Source organism: Microtus pennsylvanicus, chromosome 8, assembly GCF_037038515.1.
Source record: "Microtus pennsylvanicus isolate mMicPen1 chromosome 8, mMicPen1.hap1, whole genome shotgun sequence".
Classification (NCBI taxonomy): domain Eukaryota; kingdom Metazoa; phylum Chordata; class Mammalia; order Rodentia; family Cricetidae; genus Microtus; species Microtus pennsylvanicus.
The window spans coordinates 6,681,633-6,697,713 of NC_134586.1; the positions used below are offsets into that span (position 1 = coordinate 6,681,633).

A 16,081-nucleotide genomic window follows, 5' to 3' on the forward strand; every position below is an offset into this window, starting at 1 on the left:
TCCCTACAATATAGTCCTAGGCTCCCCTGATTCCACGTATCAGGCAACCGACTGAATTTTTGTCAAGTTGGCAGAGCATGGGGAAACCAACTGGGTCATGGAGACATCTTGCTCTTCTTGAAAGCATTCTCAGGTCAACAGAGAGCACGCAGCAGGTCTGCATTCTACTCACCTCGTGGTCACTCAGTGCTGCTAGAAAAATTCCTGCACCTCAGACTACTTGGCAACAAGAAGGAAGCAGTAACAAGAGCATGTTCATCCCGGATATAAAGCTTTGTGAGCTGTAAAACATAGAAATCAGACTAAGGATGTGCATACGTATTACCCACCACAGCAACACAGCCCAGGTGCTGCTCCAATTTCCCTCCAGCGGGATGGCTTTCACGCCTTCCCTGGTGAAATTTTCATACTTCATCATTTTTCTGAACATCATCAAGGAAAAAAAAATAAAGAGGGGAAAAATAAAGAAGAAACAGCTAAATGCCAAGAAGATCCCCAAAGTAAACAGCAATTTTCTTCAAACGGGAAGAAAACAGCATTTTGCTACTGAACGCTCTAGGCAGCTCCTCTCTTTAGGGGAAGATATCTGAGCTGTGAAATATCTACCCTGGCAACGTGTTCATGAATCACAACAATTACCTGTTTCTTTGGATATTGAACATGCTAATTATCCACCAAAGTTTAGATTGGACAGCTGTTACCTGACTCCACTTAGTACCCAATACGGAATGCATTTGGCATGGAATTGATTTCTCTTTTCCCACCATAAACATTGAAAACGAATTGGAAGACTTTACTAAGAATAAGAAAAAAAAATCTAAGGAAAGAAATGGTAGCTTTAGGTGTTTGAACATTGGATCAACTGTTAAGGGCTTAATTACTAGGTCAACACAGTGTAGTGCCTTCAGTGCATAGCTAATTTAAAGTGGACTAAATTGGTCACTGCTTGAAGGTGAATTAAAGATGGGAGATCTGACAGCAAGTATGATAAGCCTTGAAGATTAAAAGAATATTCTGCCAAAAATATAGGGACTCACAACTGGTCAAAGCATAAACAGTATCTGTGGAGAGGTTGGCCCTAAATGGGACATCTGTGTCACACCCTATGCCTCAAGGCTCAAGGAACACTCCAGAAAAGAGAGCAGAAAATTTATAAGAGCCAAAGATCAGGAAAAGTGGAAGTAAACAGGGTCATTTGAATGAGACAGGACCACTGCATTCGGGAATTCAGAGACGCTGGGATTGCCTGTACAATGCCAAGCAGCCAAAGCCGCCAACACTCCAGCAGGAACGGGGAAATGACACACAAGCCCCCGCCCCCACCTGAGGTGTTATTGGCAAAACAGGAGGAAGAATCAGTTTTCTTTAGGGGTGTGGCCCCTAGTGGGCTGACCACACTCCAGCAGATGGCATCGCACGCCTGTGTATGTGGACAGAACTAACCAGATTTGGTGAATTATGAAAAAGAAAAGGTGTAGGGAGGTGGGCTCACAAAACTGGGAAGGGGATGTTGGAGGAATTCCAGAAGGAGTTGAAGGACAGGAGAAGTTGGAGGAGGAAGTAGGATGAATACAATTGAAATACATTGTACACATGTCCAAAGTTCTAAAAAAAAATTAAAATATATTCAAAAAGAAGAAGACAAGGAACTGAATTATGCTACAAAATGACTCATTAAAATCAAAAGAGTAGCCTGGCTGTTCTAGCCCAACCTGCAGGAGAGTGTAGATGAGGAGGGACAGCTGGCATTCAGGTACTGTGATTTCATTATAACTAGCATCTCCTCATCTTTCCTTTTAACCTGGAACCATAGGAAAATGATATTGTATTACAGATGTCTTGGCAAAGCAGCAGTGAAATGGCATGCTCCATTTAATGTGCAAGTAGAAGAGAGTGCTATAATAATTTTCTAATTTTATTTATGTTCTCTTTCTACCTACTCATTCAAATAAGATTAACAAATGCCTTCAGTTTGTGCATAATTTGATTATCTGTGATTGATGGGAGAAGCAAATACTCAAGGTAAGTTTTCTATTTCTTTTTTCACATTCTTCAGTCAGGTAATTAGCAACTAGGAGATTTGAGTCGGCAAATGTCCAGCAGGGCATGCTGAAACAGGCAAACTCATTGGAAGGAAAAGCAGAGGGTGGAATGTTAGCTAAACAAGAGAAGGGATATTCCAGGGGGAAGAGGCTCTCTGAAGTTAGTGTGTGCCTGGGAAATCTCACTTCTCCTTAGTGTAGCAGGGAAGAGGTCATTTCCATCAATATCCATAGAGCTAGATGATTTCTTTCTTAAAAGTGAATCCCTGTGTGAAAATTTAAGAAACAGCTAATGGGGTAATGGTGCCTTAAGGCCCTTGCCACCAACCCTGGTGACCTGGGCTCAGTCCTCAGAATCTTCACAGTAGAGTGAGAGAACGGACTCTTCTAAGTTGTCATCTGACTTCTACACACATGATGATATGTGTACACACACACATAACACACAAATATATAAATGTGAGAAATACATAAATAAGTAGGAATGGATTTTTGTCTCCATAGCTCTGCTCTCGGGTTGGCAAGCAAACACAGAGAAGTTGAAACAGTGATGGATTGCCAGCAATCCATGCCGCCTGTGCTGCGGTCAGGGCTGGGCAGAGAGAGGCAGACCTTCTGGGGCTCACAAGCATAGGCTACGTGAGTTCTCAGCCAGTGAGATGCAGCCTCGAAAGGAGGCACAGCACCAGAGGCTGTGCTCTGGGGCTCACCCACTAACAAGGAAACTGCAGATGACAGTCACCAAATCCCTCCCTGTCTCCCTCCTTTTCTTCACCTCCTCTCAGCTCCCGCCTCGCCTTTTAGTCTAATGTAACTTTCTCTTCTAGTCTTTCCTGTGCTCACTTAGCTACCTTGTTTCTCTCTTCTTCTATTTTTTTGAGACTTTAAAAGTAATTACATAGATTTTTTTTTTCATTTCAAGAACCAATCTTCCAGTAATTATAGAATTTTAGTACTTTAATGATAAAACAGGCAGGCTCCGTCCTTTTGTTGCTGAAGAGACTAGGGCTGGGAGGAGAGGAAGAAATGTTGTAATTAAATTATAATCACAAAAATAAAAGAAACTGAGAATCACAAAGGGTCTTCCTCCACTTCAAGAGCAATAATAAATTATGCTTTAATACTGTATTGTTTTTATTTTATGTACAGAAACATTTATCTATATATTTGAACTCTTGACATTTAAGCAAATTTAGACTTCTGATAAGATCAATGATACAAGTATATGTTTAAACTACTTCTCCTCTGGGCTGGAGAGATGGTTCAGTGGTTAAGAGCACAGATTGCTCTTGCACAGAGGATCTGAGTTCAGTGTCTAGCACCCACACCAGGCATCTCACAACAGCCTGAGACTCCTAGTCCAGGATTCTTCTGTCATCCAAGACACCTGAATTGTGTGCACAAATCTTTCTATACACACGCACACACAGAGAGACACATACAAACACAAATAACTGTACACATGAGATAAATTCTCAGCCCTGTGGTAAAGAGTAAAATCCCACATTAGTAAGTTTTAAAAAGCAGATCTTCCTTCCTTCCTTGATGTGGGAGTGTCATATCAATCTGTTGATTTCATTGGTTAAGCAATAAAGAAACTGCTTGGCTCATTGGTTAGGAGATAGGTGGGAGGAGTAAACAGAACAAAACGCTGGGAGGAAGAGGAAGTGAGGTCAGACTCCACAGCTCTCCTCTCCGGAGCAGACGCAAGAGAGACGCCATGCTACCTGCTCCAGGGAAGACGCACGCTATGAAGCTCCCACCCAGGATGGACTTAGGCTAGAATCTTCCCGGTAAGCGCACCTAGGGGCGCTACACAGATGATTAGAAATGGGCTAAATTAATATGTGAGAATTAGCCAGTAAGGGCTAGAGCTAAGGGCCAAAGCAGTGTTTAAAAGAATACAGTGTCCGTGTAATTATTTCGGGGCATAAGCTAGCCGAGCCAGGTGGCTGGGGTCTTGGGGACGCAACCCTGCCGCCGCCCTTATTACTACACTTCCTTCCTTCCTTCCTTCCTTCCTTCCTTCCTTCTTTCCTTCCTTCCTTCCTTTCTCTCTTTCTCTCTTCCTCTGTTTTTCGTTTACTGTTGTTCTTCCTTCTTATTGTCTTTTTCCTTTCAAGGTTATTGATTTTATATAAATGACGTGTGTGTGTGTGTGTGTGTGTGTGTGTGTGTGTGTGTGTGTGTGTGTTTTGTGCTCATACATATATACATAATGGCATACTTCTCTCCTTTCATCACAGCAACCTAATTCTCTCTCTCTCCCCCCAAAATTTTCAGATCAGTGGCCTTGGACCATCCCCCTCAACACTGTTAGAGTAGAATTTTCAGAAATTTAAAAGTGGGCCTCACACACGATTCATCTGAAAACAAATCAGAGGATCTAGTTCAGTCATTTATGACCAAAGCATCAAGGATACACAGATACTTTCAAAGAGAATTCAGAAAGTTAGTATAGCCAGGAACAGGGTGGTAAAACTCGTCAGCTGAATGAGACACAGGACTGTGTAGTAACCGGTCAGTCTATAGCCAGTGCCCTAAACCAGAATGAGATCTTTGAGACATTCTCAAAGAAGCCATTCAGTTCTAATGGACTTAGATTTGCAAACTCACAGGTAACTTCAGGGTTGCCCTAAGGATGAAAGAAGCATGTATCTGTGTGGACTCCCTGGACTGTACCACATGGATGTTGAAGACATGTCTGGTCGCCATCTTGTCCATCTCCTGAATATGGGTCATTTCTCTTAGCACTTCACTGGATTGACGTCAGAAAACAGTGAGACTGTGCCAAGCTGAGTCATATCCTAAGACAATTTAGATGACCTTCAGTACAGATATTTCTGGTAGGTCTTCCTTCTGTCATCATGACATCTCAGACCTGTCTTTTGAACCACTTAGTTATATAAAAACTAACCCTAGCCGGTTCCCTCACCAATGGTTCCCTTTCTCTTCCATCATCCCTGGCAGGTATGATGAATAACTGTTCTAAATCCTTCACATAAAAAGCCTTTGTGTAACTAATTAAATTATTACTGCAAATAATTTTAGAAGTTCTGATCATCCCAAAAAAATGAATGTCACTTAACAGTGTTTACTGAGCAGCATGAAAGAATTTTCTAGTCTGAAGATCATCTAACCACTAACCATTGCATTTTTATAGCAAATGATGAGTTTTCAGGGTCCACTGGTCAACAGATAAGATATTTTTGCTTGTCATTCTGCATTGTAGTACAACCAAAGTCAAGTATGTTTTCACACTTTCTGAGGTGAAAAGCAGAAGTCTCATCTGTTCTTCGCTTGCCTTCATTGTGAAAGACAAGCCTAAGGTGGGAGGGTCATGAAGGAGAGACCCCACTCTGCCAGAAATGAAGAATCACTGTTGCCTTAGCCCTAAGCCCATGCCACCCTCAGTTAGGACAATGGCTTACCTGCAAAAGCAACATTCACACACCGGGGGTCCAAACAATTGGAGAGTTCTCGCCTGCTGCCAAGGTCTAAGAACAAAAAGCCCCAAACTTCAAGTGACCATCACCCATTGTCAATGAAAACGATATCTGTGGGTATTATGAGGGACTAGAAATCAAAAACCTTGGATATGAGGTATTATTAAGCCTCCTAAATTCTCATGAAAGCTCAAAAAGGATGAGGAAGATGGTGCAAAGGAGGGAAAAAAAGAAAGGTAATAACTTAAGATACTGGCTGAGCTAAAGTATCTTGTCTGCTGCTTGGGATAAGCAGTCAACTCACCAGTTAAGTGGCACTAAATTAAGAAAGATGGTGTCCTGAGGTTCAGATCTGCCCCTTTTTATCTGAGAAAGGATCCTGGATTCCAATATTAAATCCCTATGGTCACCTTTTCTGATTTGCTTCTCAGTCTGTGGTAAGAACCATGGCCAAGCCAGCTGTGGGGGAAGGATCTGTAATTGTCTGGTGTGCTGTTTAGTTTTTTGTCTGCATGACACAGCTGTAGTTGTCTGGAAAACGAACCTCAGCTAAGCAACTACCGCCATCAGACTGGTCAGTAGGCAAGCCTGTGGGCATTTTCTTCATTAATGATTGATGTGGGAGGGCCTAGTCACATCAGAGGGTACCACCTCTGTACAGGGGTCCTGGATTATGTAAGAACGCCACAGGGAACAAGATGGTAAGTGGCGTTCTTCTGGGATCTCTGCTTCTGTTCCTGCTCCCAGGTTCCTGCCTTGAGTTCCTGTCCTGACTTCCCTTCATAATGAACTATAAAAGTTGAAATAAACCAGGCAGTGGTGGCACATGCCTTTAATCCCAAAACTTGGGAGACAGAGACAGACAGATTTCTGTGAGTTCAGGGCCAGCCTGATCTACAAGAGCTAGTTCCAGGACAGGTTTCAAAGCTACAGAAAAACCAAATAATAATAATAGTAATAAGGTTGAAATAAACCGTACATTTATGGGTTGCTTTTGGCCATAGTGTTTATCACAGCAATAAAAAACAAACTAGAAACAGGCAGTGGTGGCCCACGTCCTTAATTCCAGCACTCGGGAGGCAGATGCAGGTTGTGAGTTTGAGGCTAACCTGGTCTACAGAGCAAGTTCCAGGACAGTCAGGGCTACACAGAGAAACACTGTTTCTGGCAAAGCAGGCAGGAGGACTAGAAGAGCATTTGGAATGAAGGAACTGGAGTAAAGCTGTGCCCTGGTCGTGTTGTTTGGGAAGAGGATTGTGGAAGCATTTGGAACTCTGGCACTGGACAAGCCACTAGGCACTCAAAGCCTAACGGGTTTTCTGTGTGATCCTGGCAGAGTCCTGCAGATGATGGAGCCAGATTTGCGAAGTTACTGAGGAAGTTTGAGAGGCTCTCAAAGACTTTATCAGGGCTCTTCGTGTGATATTCTGAATTAAGGCTATGTAGTATCCCATCAGTTGGTGACCTGTGATTAAAAGAAATCCGCACTTCCTGCTCATACCATAGATCCAGGTTTGAATCCCAGCACGCACACAGAAGTTCACAGCTGCCGGTAGCTCCTGTCCCAGGAAATCCAGTGCCCTCTTCTGCCTCCTCAGGCACTGTGCATCCTGGTGCAGAAGCATACACCCAAGCATGCATACTTAAACACACACACATATGCACAAAAATATATAAATAAGTCCTTTAAAAGGATTTTAAAATTACTGACTTTATAATTTTTCACTGTTTGGTTTTCATGCCATCAAAATAAGAGATTGGGGACTGGACAGGTGGCCCATTGGTTTCGGGCATCTGTGGCCCTTGCAGAGGACTGGGGTCTGACCCCTAACAGCCACACAATGGTTCAGAACCATCTCTAACTCCAGTTCCAAGCAAGCAGATGCCCTCTTCTGGCCTCTGCAGGCACCAAACATGCAAGTAGTTCACATGCATACATGCAGGGGAAACACTCACATAGGGCGGTGGCAGTCTTTTCCTGATCTATACATATTTAATGCTAATTTTGGCATAATAAAACTATAAACTTTATAATGTTCGCCACAGCAGCTCTTTTTTTCCACACACAGGTGAGACCCTGCCCGATTTTAAAATAGATTTCCATTCCACCATGGCAATTCTACCACTGTTGACATTAAACATAATGAAAATAGTCCAAAAGAAAGGAAGTAAAAATGTGTGTGCCTCTGTTATTTAATTACAATTAATTGAGTCTTTCGTGCTCCAGCACGTGTCCTGAACTACGTTGTTTTTAAGCGATGAAATCCCCTAATAAGAGGCCTTGGTGGTGTACACTATTATTAAATCTGCATTGAGAGGTTAGGCCACTGTTTTCTTGCAATCATTATTGAGTTTGCAAATTTTTAAAACATAGAAAATTATACAGGCCTTGCTGCTGTGTAGAACTTTCCATAGCGTGTGTTTGACAAGCTGAAATTTTTATACAAAGAAGAGTTAAGTAAGACTGTAATGGGCGCTCTCTCCTTTTGTTCCCTCTTAAAAACAAAAGAGAATTATCTGAATGCTAATCTTGAGTTCCGAGTTCTTTCCTCCACGGATGAACTACGTTAATTTAACCAAAAAAAAAAAAAAAACCACTTATGTCTCATTAATAGAAACACAAGAGAAAAAATTAGCTCTAACCTGCTAATGTTGAACTGTGTCTTCTGAGCCACCACACTCCCATCAGTTGGTGACCATTGTGCTTGATTGCCAGCTCAGAATGCCTGGTCCACTCCTCGGCGTAGAACTCAGCAAGCCTCTCTGTGACTGCAAGAAAAATGTAGGTCAGCATGAAAACCCTGGTGCAAAATTAAGTCTGGAGTAGAGAGCGGGTAGCATCAAGAACTCTTTTAGTCTGCACTTCAGTTTGTACAAGATGTGCCTGAAATAATGTTCGATATTATTGAACATGACTTCAGTTATATTCCCGAGTGTCTCAAACGTGTTGCGTTAGATCCTCCATCTGTAGCAGTTGGTCTGTCTTAGGCATGATCGTGTCTGGCTGTGTAATTTCAAATTTGTGTTTAATGAATGAACACTCATTGAGTACAAGCTCTTCTGTTGGTGAGGTGGTAGTGACACTTATAAAAACGTGACTTAATAAACGGATGTATGGGGCACTTGTTACAGTACCTGGAGATATACAAAAATTTGTATAGTCTTTCCCTGGCCAACTTGAAGCCTAATCAATCCTTCGAGTCCTCTATAGAGGCTAGTCACCTTTACTTTGCATAGTTTACATATGAGAAAAATGGAGTGCTATTTTTCTTTAACTCCTTGCTCTTTAGGCTTTTGGGGATTGGGGCACCACCCAACTCCCAGACAAACACACAAAAAGTCTTATTATTACTTATGAATGCCTGGCCTTAGCTCGTCTTATTTCTTGCTAGATGTTCTTAAATTATCCCAACTGCCTTTTGCCTCTGGGCTTTTTCCTTTTCTTGCTTCTGTATATCTTACCTTCACTCTTACTCTGTGGCTGGCCCCTGATGTCCTCCTCTTCTTGTTCTCTTGCTTCTCCTCTTCCAGAGCTTTCCTCCTATTTATCCTCTCTGCCTGCCAACCCTGCCTACCCTTTCTCCTGCCTCACTATTGGCCATTCAGCACTTTATTAGACCATCAGGTGTTTCAGACAAAGAATCACAGCTTTGCAGAGCTAAACAAATGCAGCATAAAAAACAGCAATACACCTTAAACTACTATTCTACAGCAATGGCGATTTAGCTCTATTTGACCAGTGTCATAGGGGTAATAAGCAGACAAGTTCTATGGCAGCATATTGAAGGCACGCTATATTAAACTCCAGACAGTGGTGTTTTCAGAGAGAGCAGCTAATAGCATGCTTATCTCACAGTAACAACTCACTCTTCATATGGAAGCAGCTAACACAAATGCTGAATTTTAGGGAAACTTAAAAACCACTTTTAAGTCTTTATTGTCTATTTTTTGACTGCATATATGTCTGTGAGGACAGAAGAGGGTGTCAGATCTGGAACTTGAGTTCCAGAAAGGAGTGAGCTACCATGTAAGTACTAGGAACTGAGCCTGGTCCTCTGGAAGAACAGCCAGTGCTCTTAACCAAAGAGCCAACTCTATATTTCTGAAAAATGTTCATTTTAAGGAACTGACTCATGTGTCTTGATAAACCAAAGAAGAACCATTTTTGAAGCTCTGAGAGCAGAGCTCCTTCTTACACAGGGCAGTTAGTCCTGGCTGGTAACCACTTGGACAAAGACCAAATGGTCTCAGTTTATTGATGGCTGTCAGCCAGAATCTGCTCTCAGCCTTAGCAAGTTAACTCTCTGTCTTCTTTTGTCAAACCAGTAGCATGGAAAATACTAGACAATCTAGTAGCAAGAAACATTATAATTTTATGCAACCCCAGAAATAACATTCCCAGTGTTGTCATTATCTGCTTGCCACTACCAATTCATGAGTACTAACATCAAGAGGAGGGCACAGGACAAGAGCACAAAGATAAGAAAGTAGGGATAATTTGGGTCTATTTGGAATTTGTTTGCCCCACATGATTGGATTGGAGTTGGCTTTTCAGAAAGCTCAGCCCTTCAGCTACAGGAAGCAAGAATGTCAGCACAATGTAAGCCCTGTCAAATCCATCTGAGTCATGAACCTGATATGATCTCAGACGATATTAGTCTAGACATGGGGCCATATGCACACTGTTTGCTCAGAGAAAAAGAAGCACACTCCATCACCTTATCCTTGTCATGAAGATAACTAAAGCTCTTGACATGCAGGAACCATCATGGGAAAAAGAATGAACATTGAAAGAGGATTGGATGCTCAGTATTCTAAAATTCTGTCTAAAGAGATTTTCTAAATTGGGAAAATGGTTGCTATTTAGCAATTTAAGTATTTGGTTGATGGGTTGGGGTATTTGTGTATCTTCTAGTATCCTCTTTCTTTATATGTAGTTCTCTTATCTTTTTTTAGGGTATGGAGGTTGTTTTCTCAAGACAGGGTTTGTGTGTGTGTGTGTGTGTGTGTGTGTGTGTGTGTGTGTGTGTGTAGCTTTGGTTATCCCAGAATTCACTCTGTAGACCAGGATGACCTTGAACTCACAGAGATCCACGTGCCTTTTTCTCCTGAGTGCTGGCATTAAAGGCATGAGCCACCACTACCCACTGAAAACATAGTTCTTAAGAGGTAGACTAGCTTGGTGACAAGAAATGAAGATCAAAAACAGAGGGAATAAACTTTTTTTGTTCATTTCAAGGAAGTGGTCCATATAGGCTCAAAGGTTTGGATACGTGGTCTACAGTTGGTGGAACTATCTGGGAAAGGTTAGGAAGTGTGGAGCGAACTCCACAGGAACAGGACTAAGCCAGCAACCTAGACCAAAGCAAGCCTGAGCCAGCAAACTCCACAGGAGCAGGACTCAGTTAACAGCCTGCGCTGGAGCAGGCCTGGGATGGCAAACTCTATAGAAACAGGACTCAGCCAGTGACCTAGGCCAAAACTGAACAGAAACAACAAACTACACATGAGCAGGAGCGGATCCAGACCAGGGTCATTATGGAAACAGGACTGAGCCACTGACCTAGGTTGGAGCAGACCTGAGACAGTAAAATCCACTGGAGTAGGCACAAGGGAACAACGGCTGAGGGAGTGGGCCAGAGCCAGAGACCTCTGCAGGTCAAGGCATGAGTCTGGAACCTACAAGGATGTAGGCAGGATCCAGAGATCTCTGCATGTCTGGGCATGAGTCTGAGACCTTTGTAGAAGTAGACCTGAGCCAGGGCCCCTGCCATTCCAGGTGTGAGTCTGGGACCTCCAAGGAACTAGGCCTGAAACAGGACCTCTGCAAGTCTGAGCATGAGTCTGGAACCTCTGAGGAAGTAGGCAGAACCAGAGACCCCTGCAGGGCTTGGTGTGGGTCTGGGACCTCTAGTGGAATAGGCCTGAGCCAAAACCTTTGCTGGTGTGACCATCAGTCTGGGATCTCCGAGGGAGTAGCAGGAACCAAAAACTTCTGTAGGTTGGAAATGAGTCTGGGACCTCTGAGGGAGTAGGCCTGAGCCAGATCCTCTGTGGGTCCAGGCACACCTGAGTCTAGGACCTCTAAGGGTATAGATTGGACTGAGATACCTTTGCAGGACCAACTCCAAACCAGTGACCTCTACAGGAGTGATCCAGACCAGGGACATTTACAGAAACAGGTCTGAGCCAGCAACCCAGCCCAGAGCAGGCCTGAGACAATGAACTCCACAGGAGCAGAGCAAACCCCAGCAGTGCTGTGTGACCCCCCAAGAACACAGAGTGACCAACAGGATAATTGGAACCATCGCACTGACCGCACCATGAGGAGCAGCCATCTGAGCCTTGGATTTCCTGGCACCTGGAAGACTGATCACCAGAGTCACAAATAGCTCCAACTATACCAAATAGAGAAAAATATGGGTAGACAAGATAAGAACACACACAACACCCCAAAGAGCAACATAACACAAGTAAAATCTAGTGACCCTACAACAGCAAGACTTGAACAACCAAATATAGATGAAGCAGAAGAAAATGACCTAAAAAGTAACTTAAGGAGAATGTTTGAGGCCCTTAAAGAAGAAATGAGAAATTCCCTCAAAGAAATGGAGGAAAAGACAAGGAAAAAATTTGAAGACATCAACAAATCCCTTAAAGAAAACCAAGAAAAAGCAATCAAGCATATGAAGAAAACTATTCAAAACTTAAAAAGTGAAATCAGGACAATAAAGAATACTCAAGCCAAGGGAATTAAAGAAACAGAAATCATGAGAAAATTATCAGAAATCACAAATGCAAGCATAAACAACAGAATACAAGGGATGGAAGAGAGAATCTCAAGCACTGAAGATACAATAGAGGAAATAGACTCATCAGTCAAAGAAAACATTAAATCTAAGAAAAGCTTAACACAAAACATGCAAGAAATATGGGACACAATGAAAAGATCAAACCTAAAAATAATAGGCATAGAAGAAGTTCAACTCAAAAGCACAGAAAATATATTTAACAAAATCATAAAAGAAAACTTCTCCAACCTAAAGAATGATGTGCCTATGAAGATACAAGAAGCTTACAGAGCACCAAATAGATTGGATCAAAAAAAAAGAACCCTTGCCACATAATAATCAAAACACTAAACATACAGAACAAAGAAGAATATTAAGAGCTGCAAAGGAAAAAGGCCAAGTAACATATAAAGGCAGACCTATGATAATTACACCTGACTTCTCAATGGAAACAATGAAAACCAGAAGGTCCTAGTCAAGCACTATACAGTCATTAAGAGGCCATGGATACCAGCCCAGACTACTATACCCAGTAAACTTTCAATCACCATAGAAGGACAAAACAAGATATTTCATGACAAAACCAAATTTAATCAATACCTAGCCACAAAACCAACCCTACACAAAGTACTAGAAGGCAAACTCCAATCCCATGAAATTGGCTAGACCAACAAAAACACAGACAATTGATAATCTCACTGCAGCAAATCCCAAAGAAGAAAAAAAGCACACAAATTAACAGCACTAAAAACAAAAACTAAATTAACAGGAGATGACAATCAGTGGTCATTAATATCCCTTAATATAAATAGACTCAACTCAACTAAAAAGGACAACAGATTGGATATGAAAACAGAATCCATCCTTCTGCTATATACAGGAAACACACCTCAACCTCAAAGACAGACATCACCTCAGAGTAAAGGGTTGGAAAAAAATTCCAATCAAATGAACCTAAGAAACAAGCTGGTATAGCTATCCCAATATCTAACAAAAAAGATTTCAAACTAAAATCAATCAAAAGAGTCAAAGAAGAACATTTCATATTAGTCAAAGGAAAAATCCATCAAAAGGAAATCTCAATACTGAACATCTATGCCCCAAATACAGGGAAACCTCATTTGAAATAAAAAACACTTCTAAAGTTTAAATCATACATTAAACCCCACACACTAATATTGAGAGATTTCAGCACTCCACTCTCACCATTGGACCAGTTAGTCAGACAAAAAATGAACAGAGAAATAAGGGAACTAACAGGTGTAATGACTCAAATGGACTTAACAGACATCTATAGAATATTCCATTCAAATATAAAAGAATATACCTTCTTCTCAGCATCTCATGGAACCTTATCAAAAACTGACCACATACTCAGTAACAAAACAAACCTCAACAGATAAAAAAAATGGAATAACCCATGTATCTTATGGGATCACCGTGGCTTTAAACTAGAATTCAAGAGCAAAAATAATTTCTGAAAGCCCACAAATACATGGAAATTAAACAATGCTCACATGAGTCATCAATTGGGCAAGGAAGAAATAAAGAGAGAGCTTAAAGACTTCCTAAAATTCAATGAAAATAACTACATAACATGCCCAAATTTATGGGACACAATGAAAGCAGTGTTAAGAGAAAAGTTCATAGCACTAAATGCCTACATAAAGAAGCAGTAAAAATCCCACACTAGTAAATTAACAGAGCATTTGAAAACTTTAGAACAAAAAGAAGCAAACTCACCCAAGAGAATGCAGGAAATAATCAAATTGAGAGCTGAAATCAACAAAATAGAAACAAAGAAAACAATACAAAGAATCAATGAGAAAAAGAGTTGGTTCTTCAAGAAAAATTAACAAAATAGACAAATCTTTATCCAAACTAACCAAAAGGCAGAGAGAGAATATCCAAATTAACAAAATCAGAAATGGAAAGGGGGATATAACAATAGACATGGAGGAAATACAGAAAATCATCTGGTCATATTTTGAAACCTGTACTCCACAAAATTGGAAAACTTAAAGGAAATGGACAACTTTCTGAATAAATATTAGTTACTAAATTAAATAAAGAACATAAAAGCAATTAAACAGACCTATAGCTGCTAAAGAAATAGAAACAGTCATCAAAAGTCTCCCAAACAAAAAAAAGCCCAGAACCAGATGGTTTAAGCTCAGAATTCTACAATATTTTCAAAGGAGAAGTAATATCAATACTCCTCAAATTGTTTCACATAATAGAAACAGAAAGAACAATGACAAACTCTTTTTCTGAGGCCACAATTACCCTGATACCCAAACCACATAAAGATATTACTAAGAAAGAGAATTACAAACCAATCTTACTCATGAACATCGATGCAAAAATACTCAACAAAACACTGGCAAATCAAATCCAAGAACACATCAGAACCATCATCCACCATGATCAGTCAGACTCATCCCAGAGATGCAGGGATGGTTCAACATATGAAAATCTGTCAACGTAATCCATATAAACAAACTAAAAATTAAAACCGCATGATCATCTCATTAGATGCTGAAAAGCTTTCAACAAAATACAACATCCCTTCATGATAAGGGTCTTGGAGAAAGCAGGAATACAAGGATCATACCTAAACATAATAAAGCCAATATATAGCAAGTCAACAGCCAACATCAAACTAAATGTTGAGACACTCACAGCCATCCCACTGAAGTCAAGAATAAGACAAGGTTGTCCACTTTCTCCATATCTATTCAATATAGTTATTGAGGTCCTAGCTAGAGAAATAAGACAATAAAAGGATATCAAGGGGATACAAATCAGAAAAGAAGAAGTCAAACTCTTACTATTTGTTAATGATATGATAGTTTACTTAAGTGACCCAAAAAATTCTACCAAGGAGCTTCTACAACTCATAAACACTTTCAGTAATGTAGCAGGATACAAGATTTACTTGAAAAAAATCAGTAGCCCTCCTTTACACTGATAATAAATGGGCCGAGAAAGAGATCAGAGAAACAACACTCTTCACAATAGCCACAAATAGCATAAACTATCTCAGAGTAACTCTAACCAAAAAACCTCTAAGTTGTTTACAGTATGTTAAATATATATATACAGACTAAAGGTTAAAGTTCTCAAAGTAAAAAAAAAAACAAAACAGTCGAAGCTAGTTGTGGTGGTGCACACAGGTAGGATTTGCCTGGGAGGCAGAGACAGACAGATCTCTGTGGGTTCAAGTATATCCTGGTTTACAAAGGGAGTTCCAGGACAAAGATACACAGAAAACCTATCTCAAAAAGCCAAAAGTTAAAAGTAAAAATAAAAGAAATAGAGGTTAAAATAAAGCCACGTAAAGATGGAAAATACACAGAGAATCTTGATACTGTATGCTATTATGCTCTCTTTAAATTTTTTGAATACTGAGGAAAGAGCAATAGTTGCTAAAAGATATTTGCTTATAAATGCTGCAGAATTAAACCAAGATAGGTATTTTGAAAATACCTTTACTTCAAAATTGAAGTCAAAAAGTGTGTTACTTTGGAGAAGAGATTTTTCTTTTGTTTTCACATAAAACAAGAGGCTCTGAATTTATTCAGAGTTAAAAAAAAAGTCAGCTTTGATCAAGGAAGACCACCTAGAAAATCTCCGGCAGGAATAGATGGCCCAGATGTCTGAGTTCTTCATCCAGAACAGGTTCAAGACTGCTGCCTGAGATAATCAAGACTCACAGGATACTTCAGTCGGGACTTGATCATAACTCTAATTTTTCTTTAGGTCCCCATAAGATTATCAGCGCCCCCAACCAGCTGTAAGT

General features: G+C 40.7%; 1 long non-coding RNA gene across 1 annotated transcript in view; it reads right to left on the minus strand.

The window, feature by feature from the left end:
* Window positions 1-203: 203 nt before the first annotated feature.
* LOC142855415 (uncharacterized) overlaps window positions 204-16,081 on the minus strand; it is an 80,691-nt gene continuing 64,813 nt past the window's right edge. The window contains exons 2-3 of the long non-coding RNA XR_012911505.1: window positions 8,132-8,257; window positions 204-281 (exon numbers count right to left, since the gene is read on the minus strand). This is a non-coding gene — a long non-coding RNA (uncharacterized LOC142855415). The remainder of the gene's footprint in view (window positions 282-8,131; window positions 8,258-16,081) is intronic.